This window comes from Coenobita brevimanus, chromosome 24 (assembly GCF_032717465.1).
Source record: "Coenobita brevimanus isolate Jiangsu-jjx chromosome 24, ASM3271746v2, whole genome shotgun sequence".
NCBI classification, from domain to species: domain Eukaryota; kingdom Metazoa; phylum Arthropoda; class Malacostraca; order Decapoda; family Coenobitidae; genus Coenobita; species Coenobita brevimanus.
In genome coordinates this window covers 10,654,658-10,667,211 of record NC_136977.1, presented here as the reverse complement: position 1 = coordinate 10,667,211, position 12,554 = coordinate 10,654,658, and the positions used below count along the sequence as shown (strand labels likewise).

At 41.6% G+C, this 12,554-nt stretch overlaps 1 protein-coding gene across 2 annotated transcripts in view; it reads right to left on the bottom strand.

Annotated features, from left to right (window-relative positions):
• LOC145393426 (organic cation transporter protein-like) overlaps positions 1 to 12,554 on the bottom strand; it is a 157,099-nt gene that overhangs the window by 26,230 nt on the left and 118,315 nt on the right. The window lies entirely within an intron of this gene.

Sequence of the window (12,554 nt, the reverse complement as noted above, 5' to 3'; positions counted from 1 at the left end):
TACCAAGCCTGTGTACCCATGTAAGGTGCAGGCCCTTGTCGGCAGCTTCTCTCCCATGCCTTCCTTCCTTCCCTTTGTTTCCTCCCTCCATTTCCTTCCCTCCCTCCCTCCCTCCCTCCTTGCCGCGCTCCCTGGCGGTCGTGCACTAGACGCCTAATTAACTTCCCTGATAAATATCCAATAACCAATTACTGACTTGTCACCGAAATTAGCGAGGGATCTGAGTTTTTGATCAAAGTTTTTTATAATGACCTCCCACCTGGGTGTCAACTGTCGAATGAAAGGGTACGAAGGTGCAATTCAGGAAAGGCACGGAGTTATCAAGTATAATAACTGGTACAACAGAATTACACAGGTACATGAGTTTGCTTGAAAACACCTATGTGATCTAAAACTGGTAAGTCGTGTAGCTAATCAACAAGCGTAGGTGTTTTGTTTCGCGTCTGCATAACCCATATGGTGCAGGAAGCGGACACCATCACGGGGTGGCATCTACATAAAAGAGCAGCTATGATGGCCAGTTATACAAACGTTCCCCACCGCCCTCCATATCCCCCGAGAGTGGGCTGCTGGGCTGCAGGTGAAGGGCAACTTTACCTAACAGTCCACCGGCTTACGTCCAGGTTGTGCAGGACCACAACATAAACAGTTCATTTGTAGCTTGGGAAACATAGTTAAATGTGTGATGGTTTAGAAGCAGTGGGGTTTGGTCTTTGACTTTTTTTTTAAATCCATAGGGTGACAGCTTAACAGAGAGAGAGAGAGAGAGAGAGAGAGAGTATGTGTGTGCTTTCAGAAAGAAGTTGAAGGCTCACAACCAACAAATTCGTTTCTTCCCACAGAAAACTAAACAAAAGATATCTAAAGTAAGGCCTCTTGATTTCGGGATATCTGAGCACATTGCGTTTAAAAGAGCTGAAATCATAAGCAAGGGGGGGAAATGGAGTGAGGATGACTTAGAGAGTCGATTGTGTGTGTGTGTGTGTGTGTGTGTGTGTGTGTGTGTGTGTGTGTTTGTGTGAGGATTGTAGAGTCGATTATTTGTGTAAATAATTGATTGTGTGTGTCTTTGTGTGTTTTATGCAGTGGAAGAGAGAAAAGTTAGAGGCACAAGGGAGGAGGATGTGAAAGTTATAGAGTTGGCAAATGTGGAGTGGATACAGTAGCGATCAGTAATTCTTTTACATCGCCTGGAAGCAGTTAGAGCCCAGTGATACCTTGCTAACCTAACCAGTAACATTTAAGCTGAATGGAAGGGTGGGCTTCTGGCTTCATTATCTCGGACCTCAGACGTGTAAAAGCATTATTGAAAAAAATATACATGTGAGCCAGGTAAGGAATTGGGTGCGATGAAGAATTCTTTAACTTTATCCTATTTTCTTTTAGTTTGTCATTTTTTGCTTATCTTTACATATATCTTCCGACTTCTCCCACCCCTCAGAGTGGCCAAGGCACGATTTTTTTTTTTTTTTTTCAGGTGGATGATGATTATGATGAGAAGGGAAATGAAAAGGTTCAAACCAGAAGCATTTCCTAGCAGTTGTTGTTGAAAACTATTTTAAGGCTAGTATGGTACCGCTATGGAAGTCTCTCTAGGATTAACTGTGGTATTATTGCATTCACTGTGACTCTTTAGGTGATCCTGTGTAGTGGGGCTGTGTTGTTTTGCTGTGCCTTGTTTCCAGCTGATCTTTGTTATAAACCTTTACTTAAACCACGATTTCCTTCTTCATACCAAGCTCGAGTCCCTCGCATTTGACTTATCATTTCTCACCTTCTCTCTCCCACAGGTAAATCTACTGTCCTGGGTGGCTGAGGTGGTGAGTACTGCACACTAAGATCAAAGTCTCTCTCTCTCTCTCTCTCTCTCTCTCTCTCTCTCTCTCTCTCTCTCTCTCTCTCTCTCTCTCTCGTGTTTTTATTTTTCTTAGTCCTTATCTCACTTTTCCTCCCCTTCTTCCCAACATCTCCTTCCCCTTCTGATATTTCCTTCTTCGCACTCTCACCTTCCAGTATTCCTCCATTTCCATTCCTCATTTGCCCGATTGCTCCTGCTTATCGTCTTTCCTCCCTCTCCAACTCTCCTCGCCTCCTACCCCACTTTATCTCTCATTTTCCGTGTCTGCCTTCATCCCTCGTCTCTCACAATCTCTTCCTGTTTTCTCCCTTCTTTCAGCGTCTCCCTTTCCATCTACCTCTTTATCCCGTTTCATTGCTTAATTGTTTACCTTCTTTCTTCATATCTTGTTCTTTTGTATCATTTACTCTTCCTTTTTTCGCTGCTTTTCGTTCGTCTTTACATTTCCTCGCTTTACATTTTATCTTCTCCCATCTATCATATATTTTCTTCTACGGTATTTTGTTTTTCGGCTCACACGGTTCTTACCTCTTTTGGCTTAAGATAAAAATTTCCTTATACTGCTCTCTGCTCCAGTTTCCCTACTCTTCCCACTCGTATGATAACCTCAGCTTTCATAACTTTCACATTACTTGGATTTCTTCTTCTTACAACTTCACACATTCTCCATATCACCTTTCTTCTCTTTGCCTCCCTGGATTTCGGTTCCTTCTGCCTGCATCTGGTCATAATCATCTATTATCATCATCATCATCATCATCATCATCATCATCATTGTCGTCGTCGTCCTGATTAGTCATCATCATCGTTAAACATAATCATCAGTCATCATCATCATTCATCGATCGTCATACATCAATCATCAATCTCTTCCTTCCAACGTTTTCCTCCACTCCAGCCAACATTCTCCCACAATACATACCTTTCTTCCTCCCAACAGCACCTTTCCTTCTCCCAACGGCCCCAACTCTTTTCTTATCTCCCCTTCATGTCTGCCTGCCTGTATGTCAACCCCTTCCCTCGTGTTCTCGCACCCATAACTTTATCTCCTCCCTCCAACGCCTCCTGGTCTGACCCTTAACATTCTCCCAAGACATGAAGCTTTTTATCCTCCCTGCATCCTCATATTCCCACTTTTTCTCCTTCCTTGCGTGTCTTTCTATCTCTCAACCACTCCTCGTATCTCCTAGTACCGTTCCATGTCTCTTCCATTCACCGCTTCACCCTACTTCCTCTGACACACTCCCAGAATATTAATTTCTTCGCCCTATACACTCTTACACTTCCCTCATGCCTGCCTGCCCATCATTACGTTAATCCCACCCTCTGTCTTATGGTACTCTTCCTTTCCTCTTAACTCCAGTGCCTCTTTTCTCCCACTCAGACATTCTTCTACGACATATACCTTTCCTTGTCCCTACAATCCCACAGTCCCTCTTTATCTCATATCCATTCCCACCAGTATGTCTTTCAACCCTCCTACTTCAACCCTTCCCCCCAGTCTCCTAGTACCCTTCCTTATCTTCTCTCTCCAACGCTTCTCCTCCTCTTCCAATATTCCCTTCCATCTCCTCTCCCCTCTCTTCCTTTCCATCCTTCTCCTCCTCCCCCAGTATTTCCTATCACCTCCTCTTCCATCTCCCCTCCCTTCCTCTCCCCTCCCCTCCTCTACCCTCATGTCAGTATTGAATTCCTGGTCCTCGAGATGATTGCTGCGGGGCCGAGTTTTAACCGAGCCCAAATTTACGATATTAGAGGATAGTGTTGGTACAGGACGTTGGGTAAATTAGGTGGTATTTAGGAGGGGAATATTATCCAGCCGGCCAGATACTGAGAGAGAGAGAGAGAGAGAGAGAGAGAGAGAGAGAGAGAGAGAGAGAGAGAGACCTTTGGAGAATATTCATGTGCCCGTAGTTTCCAATATGCAGGTATTCGTGGGTATAACAGGTGCAATTACTGGCAGCTTTGCTTAAAATCTCGGGATAACTTGGGGATTTTTTTTTTTTTTTTTTATAGCAAATTCAGGTGCCTGGAACTTTACTTATAAACTTGTGATGGCGTGTGTGTGTGTGTGTGTGTGTGTGTGTGTGTGTGTGTGTGTGTGTGTGTGTGTGTGTGTGTGTGTGTGTGTGTGTGTGTGTGTGTGTGCGTGCGTGCGCGCGCGCGCGCTCGTACTAGATGCTTGCGCGCTAGTTGTGAGTTACATTATACATATACATTAGCTTATCACGAGGAATACCAGTATTATCCGGGTCATGAATTCTCCGAAAATAATATAATAATAATGTATAACTGGGTGGAATCAACATGGCAATACCGGGAAGGGTACGATTTCACCCCGCGAGGAGTTTCGGCCGCCACCCTGACAATTTACACAATATCTGACAGTGTGTGTGTGTGTGTGTGTGTGTGTGTGTGTGTGTGTGTGTGTGTGTGTGTGTGTGTAAATTCTTGGATGTGTGTAAACTTTTTAATGCTCTGTCACTCATAATGTTTATCAGCGCCGGAGTTTACCCCCTTCAGCACGATGTCTTGCTTATTTTATTCCTCTCACTTCCAGATGATTTACATGACCTTAAGGGATATATGCCTTGTAGATGATGAGTTAATGAAGACATACCGCATCTCATCCACCCATCCCGAAAAGTCACCCCCTCAGCTAAATATAGTCGCGTGGCGTTTACAAGACTAAAATTCGGAGGTCAACGTACTAAACGGGTTAATAGCACTGAAATGTAATAAATCCTTCAGTTCAATGACGTATTTTGCTTTTCATTTTTTGTTGTTGTTGATAGTTGGCCATATTAATAAATTTAGGGCAGACTTTTCCAATTGTAGGGGTTACGTGAAATGAACAGATCTTTATCTGGCTCTCTGTTATTACCTCGCCCGGGACGGAGTCCGGCGAGGGATTGTTTTTGGTCGAGTTTGTTTGTTTGTTTGTTAGCAGCATTACGGGAAAATGCCTGAATGAAATTACATACAATTTTCAGGATATCTGGGCACTGGTCCCAAAAGAAAGTGATTAAATGTCAGAGGCAATCGAGTGACCTTGAAAGGTCAGAATCAAGGTCACGGATTTTCAGAAGGCTATAACGCGAAAATGGTTGTAGATAGTGATATTTACTATTATCAGTATACAAGAGCTCCCATATTGGCTTTCATTTGCACCACGACTTTTGATCTTGAGTGACTTTCAAAGGTCAGACTCAAGGTCACGGATATTCAAGGGGCTGTAACTCGAAACCGGTTGAAGATAGAGAGATATTTACTATTATCAACATACAGGAAGTCCCATACAGGTTTTTGATTGGTACCATGACCTTTGACCTTAAGTGACCTTGAAAGGTCAAAATCAAGGTCACGGATATTCAGGGGGCTATAACTCGAAACAGGTTGAAGATAGATATATTTTTTTTTTTTATGCGAGGAAGAAGGAACCAAAGGCCATGAGCCCGCAGTAACAGTTCCCTCCAAGAGAAAAACAAAATACAATATAGAGCCAAATTCAAGATCCGATCATTTTGAGATGCCTGGACACACTGCGTTTGAAAGACTGGAGATCATAGGCAGCAGGAAATACAGACAGAGGGAGACAGTTCCAGAGCTGACCTGTTGCATAAATGAAAGACTGGGAGTAATGGTTAACTCTTGCATTAGAGAGTTGGACAGAAAAGGGATGAGAGTTTGCTGCCAGACGGGTGCTACGCGCCCGTCGTAGAGGTGGAGGAATGCAAGCAGACAGTTCAGAGGAGCAGTGACCATTAAAGTAGCGATAGAAAAGAGATAAAGATGCAACAGTGCGGCGAAGAGACAGAGGTTGAAGGGAGTCAGTAAGAGGAGGAGAGTTAATGAGACGAAAAGCCTTTGACTCCACCCTATTGAGAAGAGCTGTATGTGGGGAGCCTCCCCACACATGAGAGTTGTACTCCACACAGGGGCGGATACAACCCCTGTATAGAGTCAACAATTGCGCAGGGGTAAAGAAAGAGCGGAGTCGGCTTAGCACACCCAATCTCTTGGAAGCAGATTTTACAAGAGATGTAATATGATCTTTCCAAGATAAGTCCCGAGTAAATGAAACCCCAAGCATGTTCAAGGATAATGCAGGATTAAGCTGAATATTATTAAACATTAGTGGGTATACATGTGGAAGATTTTGTCGGGTTGATAGGTGTAAGAACTGAGTCTTAGATGCATTAAAGACAACCATATTATTTTTACCCCAGTCAGAGATACGAGCCAAGTCAGACATTAGGTGTGCCATAGCCTATTAGGTGTGCCATAGCCTATTATCAAGATACAGGAAGTCTCATGTGGGCTTTTATTTGGCATCATGACCTTTGACCTTGAGTGACTTGAAAGGTCAAACGCAAGGTCACGGATTTTCAGAGGGCTATAACTTGTAGACATTTGCGCCATTACTTTAAACTTTAAATGTTTTCTAACACTAAATGGCAGTAGTGATTCAGCAATAACTGCTGTCGGGCAAGGATTGTTGTGCCTGGCACCACTTGTCTTGTTTCTGTTTTTTTCTTGGAGGGAACAGTCTTGCGGGCCTCTTTCTTACACTAAAAAAAAAAAAAGAAAAAAAAAAAGTTATAGCCGTCATTACCCCCACCACTGCTACATGTCAATTAGATGAGTAGAATTGTTTGGAAGTGACAAGAATAGACCAATATATTACACGGTCGGGCCAAAGGGTTTGATTACCAAAGTTACCCCTGAGCTAAGCAATAACAGTACAGTTAAAAAATAAAAATAAAATGCCCATAAAGTTTCAGAGAACTCCAAAAAGTCTGTCATTTTGTATTGACTTTGGAGACCATGTGCTGTTTTCGTGTCTCGTGTTTTACGTTGCTTTCCTCTCCTCCCCCCTCCCTCGCTGAGTGGTGTAAACATGTATCAGTATGGGATGAAATGTTGCATCAGCTGGTAACCCTTCCATCGACATAGGCACCATTATTTCCACGGCTGATATCAAAGACTTTGGTTCAACTAGAAGTAAATCTAGGAGAGAGAGAGAGAGAGAGAGAGAGAGAGAGAGAGAGAGAGAGAGAGAGAGAGCAGATTTGATTAGCTATTCCACTGCTTTGTGCTCGCTAACGTATTCATTCATGTTACCATGTTATTTCAGTCAGTTGAGAGGAATCATAACCCCATCCTCAGGTAGGAAAAGAGGTGTGAATGACGATGATGATGATGGGGATGATGAGGATAAATCCTAGCAGTCAGCGAGGTATAGAAAGATGTTTAATGCCTGTTCCTTGGCGATTTACTTTGCATAATACACTTTGATGTATTTGTGTATATTACTTGTATATTTTTACTATAAACATATCTTCCATTAACCGCTTCACTACGATGAGATGCTTTCCATTTTCCTTAAGTTAGCACTAACCGATGTTGCTGAAGTTAGGAAGGGTATTGAATAACTGAATGGATGATTGACGGTTATATCAAACCCCTTTAGGTCGTGTAGGCCTACCCGCCCCTTAAGTGAATAAAATCATAAGTACATAGCAAGGACTAAAACATTACACACCACCAGACTGAAGGGATGAATAACGTACAGGTGACTCTTACTATGCCTTTTAAGGAAATAAACTGTCAGGAAAAGGGGATAGGAAATATCTTTAACCCAAGGGCATACCACCCGAGAGAGAGAGAGAGAGAGAGAGAGAGAGAGAGAGAGAGAGCGTGTGTGTGTGCCTACGTGCGTGTATTCTCACTCCCCCCCCCACACACACAAAGCCAATATTCCCTTCTTTCCCAATCTCCACTCAAGGATAAAAGATGAAACTGGTTAATATGAAATTGCTTATGTATTAGTGAAGCTGATTATTGCTAGCATCGGTCTGTTTTCATCTGACGGAACCGGGCAACTCCTACAACTTTGAATACTAAGTCGCAGTGTTTGAAATTCATGAGGCTTAGTTATGAGGTGCGAATGAATCTCCTTAGTTACTACTCCGATCTACCTTTGAGTCATACTACACCTGACCTTAAACTGAGCTGAAGGATGTTTGTTGGGGCTTTGCCAGATTAAAATGAAGATGCCATAGGTAACCCCTTCACGACGAGGAGGTTTCATTGGAAGCACACTACGACCAAACAACTTTATTCATCGATGTACACCACCAATAAACAACTTTATTCATTGATGTTATGCAGCCCTTATATATGAAAGAATTAAGGACAATATTTAACATTTATTGCCTGACAAACCTCTAAGTTGAATTATACGTCTTGCATTAGTAAGAATAAAGTATAAACTGCGCCATGGGAATGAAGGGGTTAATGATATCAACCACAAACTTAGTACTCCAACAACAGCAACAAAAAAACAACGGCAACAACAACATCAACATTTTTCTTATCTTTCTGTTTTCCTCCTACTTCCTCCTTCCATCTCCTTATCTATCTTTCTCCCTCCCTCCCACTTTCTTCACACCTCTTATCGTTGTCTCTCCCTCCCTTCTTATCTTTCTCCTGCATATCTTATCTACATTTACCTTCTATTTCCTCATACCATCATATTTCTCCTTGCTACATCTCTCTCTCTCTCTCTCTCTCTCTCTCTCTCTCTCTCTCTCTCTCTCATTTTCATGCATTATCCCTGGTTATTCTCCATCTTTCCATCACTCTTTCCTTCCCTGTTCTCTCTCTCCTTTCTTCTCATATTATCAAGTCTTACGTTTGTTTCTTGCAGTTTGCTATTTCTGCTCACTTCGACCTTGCTGCTGCTTTTCCCAGCCTCCACTGGAACAACATTGTCGTGTTTGCATGAGGTAAATTTTCCAGCGCAAACTGCATATATCAGGCTATGTTAAGCAGGTAATTCATGCTGTGCTAAAATGTTCTTATTTAGCCCTGTTACTTCTCTATGTATTTTAATTAAGGTTTCCATACCATTGCGATCCAGTATTATAATGCTCTGTTAATTTTTTGTGATGGATAAAGTGTGAACAGAAGGCAGAATGCCTTAATAGGTTGTCTCATCCAAAGAGAGTTGAAGACCAGCTTTGTTTTGATCGGGATTTCTGGTCACATCGTGTTCAAGATACAAGATTGACTACACGTCGTAGGGAGAAGGAACAATTAACCAGTTGTATACAAGCAAGACTGAGAGAACTGATTAACTATTGTATTAGAAAGGTGAACATAAGAGGGATGTAAGTATGAATAAACAGGTACGGCATGCCCTCCACAATAGGGAGGAGATGGAGGAAGTAAGAAACGAAGAGCCGTGTCCAGTGTAAGCAGAGAAAGTAATGAAACTTTGTGGTGAAAAAAAGAAATTGTTCAGTAAGTGGAAGGGACTTGATACAGCGAAAATCCTCCCACTTCACTCAGTGTACAATATCTGCTTGTCGTAAACCCTCATGCACATGGGATCCTGCACTTTACTGTTCTGCGACCAACCACTAGAGGCTTCACCTGTGTCCAGTACAGTGTTACGTACCCAAACTCGAATCACAAACTTCATCCTCCACCCTTTTAACTGATATATTGGGTTACTTTGGCACTTCACTCTAGGCCATCTCCAGCCAGCTTTATGTTTTGTACTGAGTTAGATTTCGCCATAACTCACAGCTCCCTACCTAAATCATATTTATGTTCCCGTAAATCACGCTTACAGCGCAGCTTGCTTGCTCAGTGATCTATTTATAATAATATTAACGATGATGATGATAATATTGATAATAATAATAATGATAATAATAATAATGATGATGATGATGATTATGAAAATAGTAAAATTATAAAAAATAATAGTTAATAATAATAATAATAGTAATATAATAATAATAATAATAATAATAATAATAATAATAATAATTATAATAATAATGATAATAATAATAATAACTAGAGGGGCACTCGGTGAAGCACATCTCTCCGACAAGGGTAACCTAATTTCCAAACCACTCTTCATGATGGGTTACGTTTTCTCGTTTTTGATTAGGGTTTCGCAAAAAGTGTTTTTCGGATCCAGAATCTTTAATACGATCCAGATCTGTCCCAAAAGTTAATCGATTTTTCCTCTGGGACATGGGCTTTCTACCCACTAAATTTTGTCCAAATCTCTCTCTTAATTTTTGAGTAATCTTGTTAACAGGCAAACAAACAAGCAAACAAACAAACAGGGACGAAAACACACTCTCCTTGTTGGGAGGAATAATAATAGTAAGTGGAACACCGTTAAATTGTCCATGGGTAATTATGATGAAAACTTTCCACAGCCATTGCCTATTAGATGCCAAGCCATAAAGGGTCCTTGAGGTCAAGGTCGCTGGTCTTCTGCATGTCACCTTAGGTTATCATAGCCTGTAAGTCCCCCAAGTTTGGTGGCTCTGTCTTTAATTCTTCATGGAATATTAGATGATTATCAGGGATATCTAGAAAAGTTCCAATTTTTGACTCCAGGCGATCTCAGATGATAATCAACCGATTTGAACCATACTCCTTTCCGTGCTGCGTTAGCCTGAAGGCTATATTGAGTAAAAATTTCAGCTTCCTAGCTTAAGCGGATCGTTAGATAGCGTGGCTGACTCACATTTCATGGTTCCGGATAATATCCGCAGATCCGGTTGATAGATTGCCAGCAAATTTGGCCAAAAGAAACGAACAGCTGTCCGACTAGGTTGACTAAGTTTGAAGGTTTAAGGTCAATGAACCTTTGAAATATCGTAATTTTAATATAAGTAATAATAATAATAATAATAATAATAATAATAACAACTAGAAAGCCCTCAGAGAGCGCATACCTCCGCCAGTGCCATTGCCATTAAAAAGGATGTTTATTCGGATCCGTGGATATAGGATCCGGATCCGCCCCCAAAGTTGATCATTTCTTTCTTGGTCCATGACCCACCCTTCCACAAAATTTCATTGAAATTAATTGAGAATTTTCGGAGATATTGTGCGGGATACTTCGGATCCGGATCCGGATCCGTCTCAAAATTCAATAATTTCATCTTTGGCCCATGGCCCACCATTCCACAAAATTTCATCAGAATCCAATGATAACATTTTGAGTATTCCCAGATCCGGATCCGTGGATATAGGATTCGGATCCGGATCCGGATCCGCCCGCAAATTTAATCAGTTCTTTCTTGGTCCAAGGTCCACCTTTCTGCAAAATTAAATTGAAATTAACTGAGAACTTTTGGAGATATTGTGCGGGATACTCCAGATCCGGATCTGGATCTGCCCCCAAATTTAGTAATTTCTTCCTTTGCCCATGGCCCACCATTCCACAAAATTTCATCAAAATCCGTTCAAAACTTTTTGAGTAATCCCGGATCCGCATCCGGATCCATGGATATAGGATCCGGATCCGGATCCGCCCCCAAATTTAATCATTTCTTCCTTGGTCCATGGCCCACCCTTCCACAAAATTTAATTGAAATTCATTGAGAACTTTCGGAAAGATTCTGCGGGATACTCCGGATCCGGATCCGACCTAAAGTATCATCATCTTTTCCTTGGCCCATGGCCCGCCCTTCCACAAACTTTCTTCAAAATCAATTTATAACTTTTTGAGTAATCCTGCTGACAGACAAACAAACAGACAAACTAACGTGGAGTTAAATATAACCTCCATGGCAGAGGTAATAATAATAATAATAATAATAATAATAATAATAAAAAACAAGAAGTTTTCCAACTGGAATGTGGGAAGTTTTATTTGTAATGATAGTAAAAAACTAGAGAGCACTCAAAGAGGGCATACTTCCACCAATGCCAGAGCCATTAAGAAGGATCCGGACCCGGATCCGTGGATATCGGATTCGGCTCCACCTCCCTATTTAATAATTTCTTTCTTGGTCCATGGGCCACCTTTCCAGACAATTTCATTAAAATCCGTTCATAACTTTTTGAGCAATCCTGCTACCAGACAAACAAACACTGGCTAAAACAGAACCTCCTTGGCAGAGGTAATAATAATACCCTAATAATTAGAAAGCACTTGGAGAGTGTATACCTCTGCCAATGCTATTGCCATTAGAAAGGATCCGGATCCAGGTCCGTGGATATAGGATCCATATCCGGATCCAGATCTTCCCCGAAATTTAATAAATTCTTTCTTGGTCCATGGCCCACCTTTGCACAAAATTTCATTGAAAACCATTGAGAACTTTTGGAGATATTGTGCGAGATACTCCCGATCCGGATCTGGATCCGCCCCCAAATTTAGTAATTTCTTCCTTGGCCCAAGGCCCATCCTTCGACAAAATTTCATCAACATCCGTTCATAACTTTTTGAGTGATCCTGCTAACAGACAGACAAACAAACAGACATAGAAACCAACCAACCAACTGACGTGGGGTAAAGCATAACCTCTTTGGCAGAGGTAATAAGTAACATTAATAGTTCCAAGGTAAAGAGAATATAAGGCAGTTTCACACCAGGGGGACGGGGAACAAAAACGTGTCTCGGTCTGCGCACGACGTCACAGATAATCCAGACTGAGGGTCTTAGCCTGGTGGCCAGGCCAGTCACTCATCTACCTGCCCTGTGATATGAGCTCTCCGGCCTATAGGGGTTACTTTTATTTGCATCCTAAACTGCATGCAGAGCAATGAAAATGTTAATGCTATGTTTTTGAGATATTATAAAATATGTCTTCAGAAAGAACTATTCGTTTTCAGAGAATATAGGAATGTCGTATATAGGGTCATACAGACA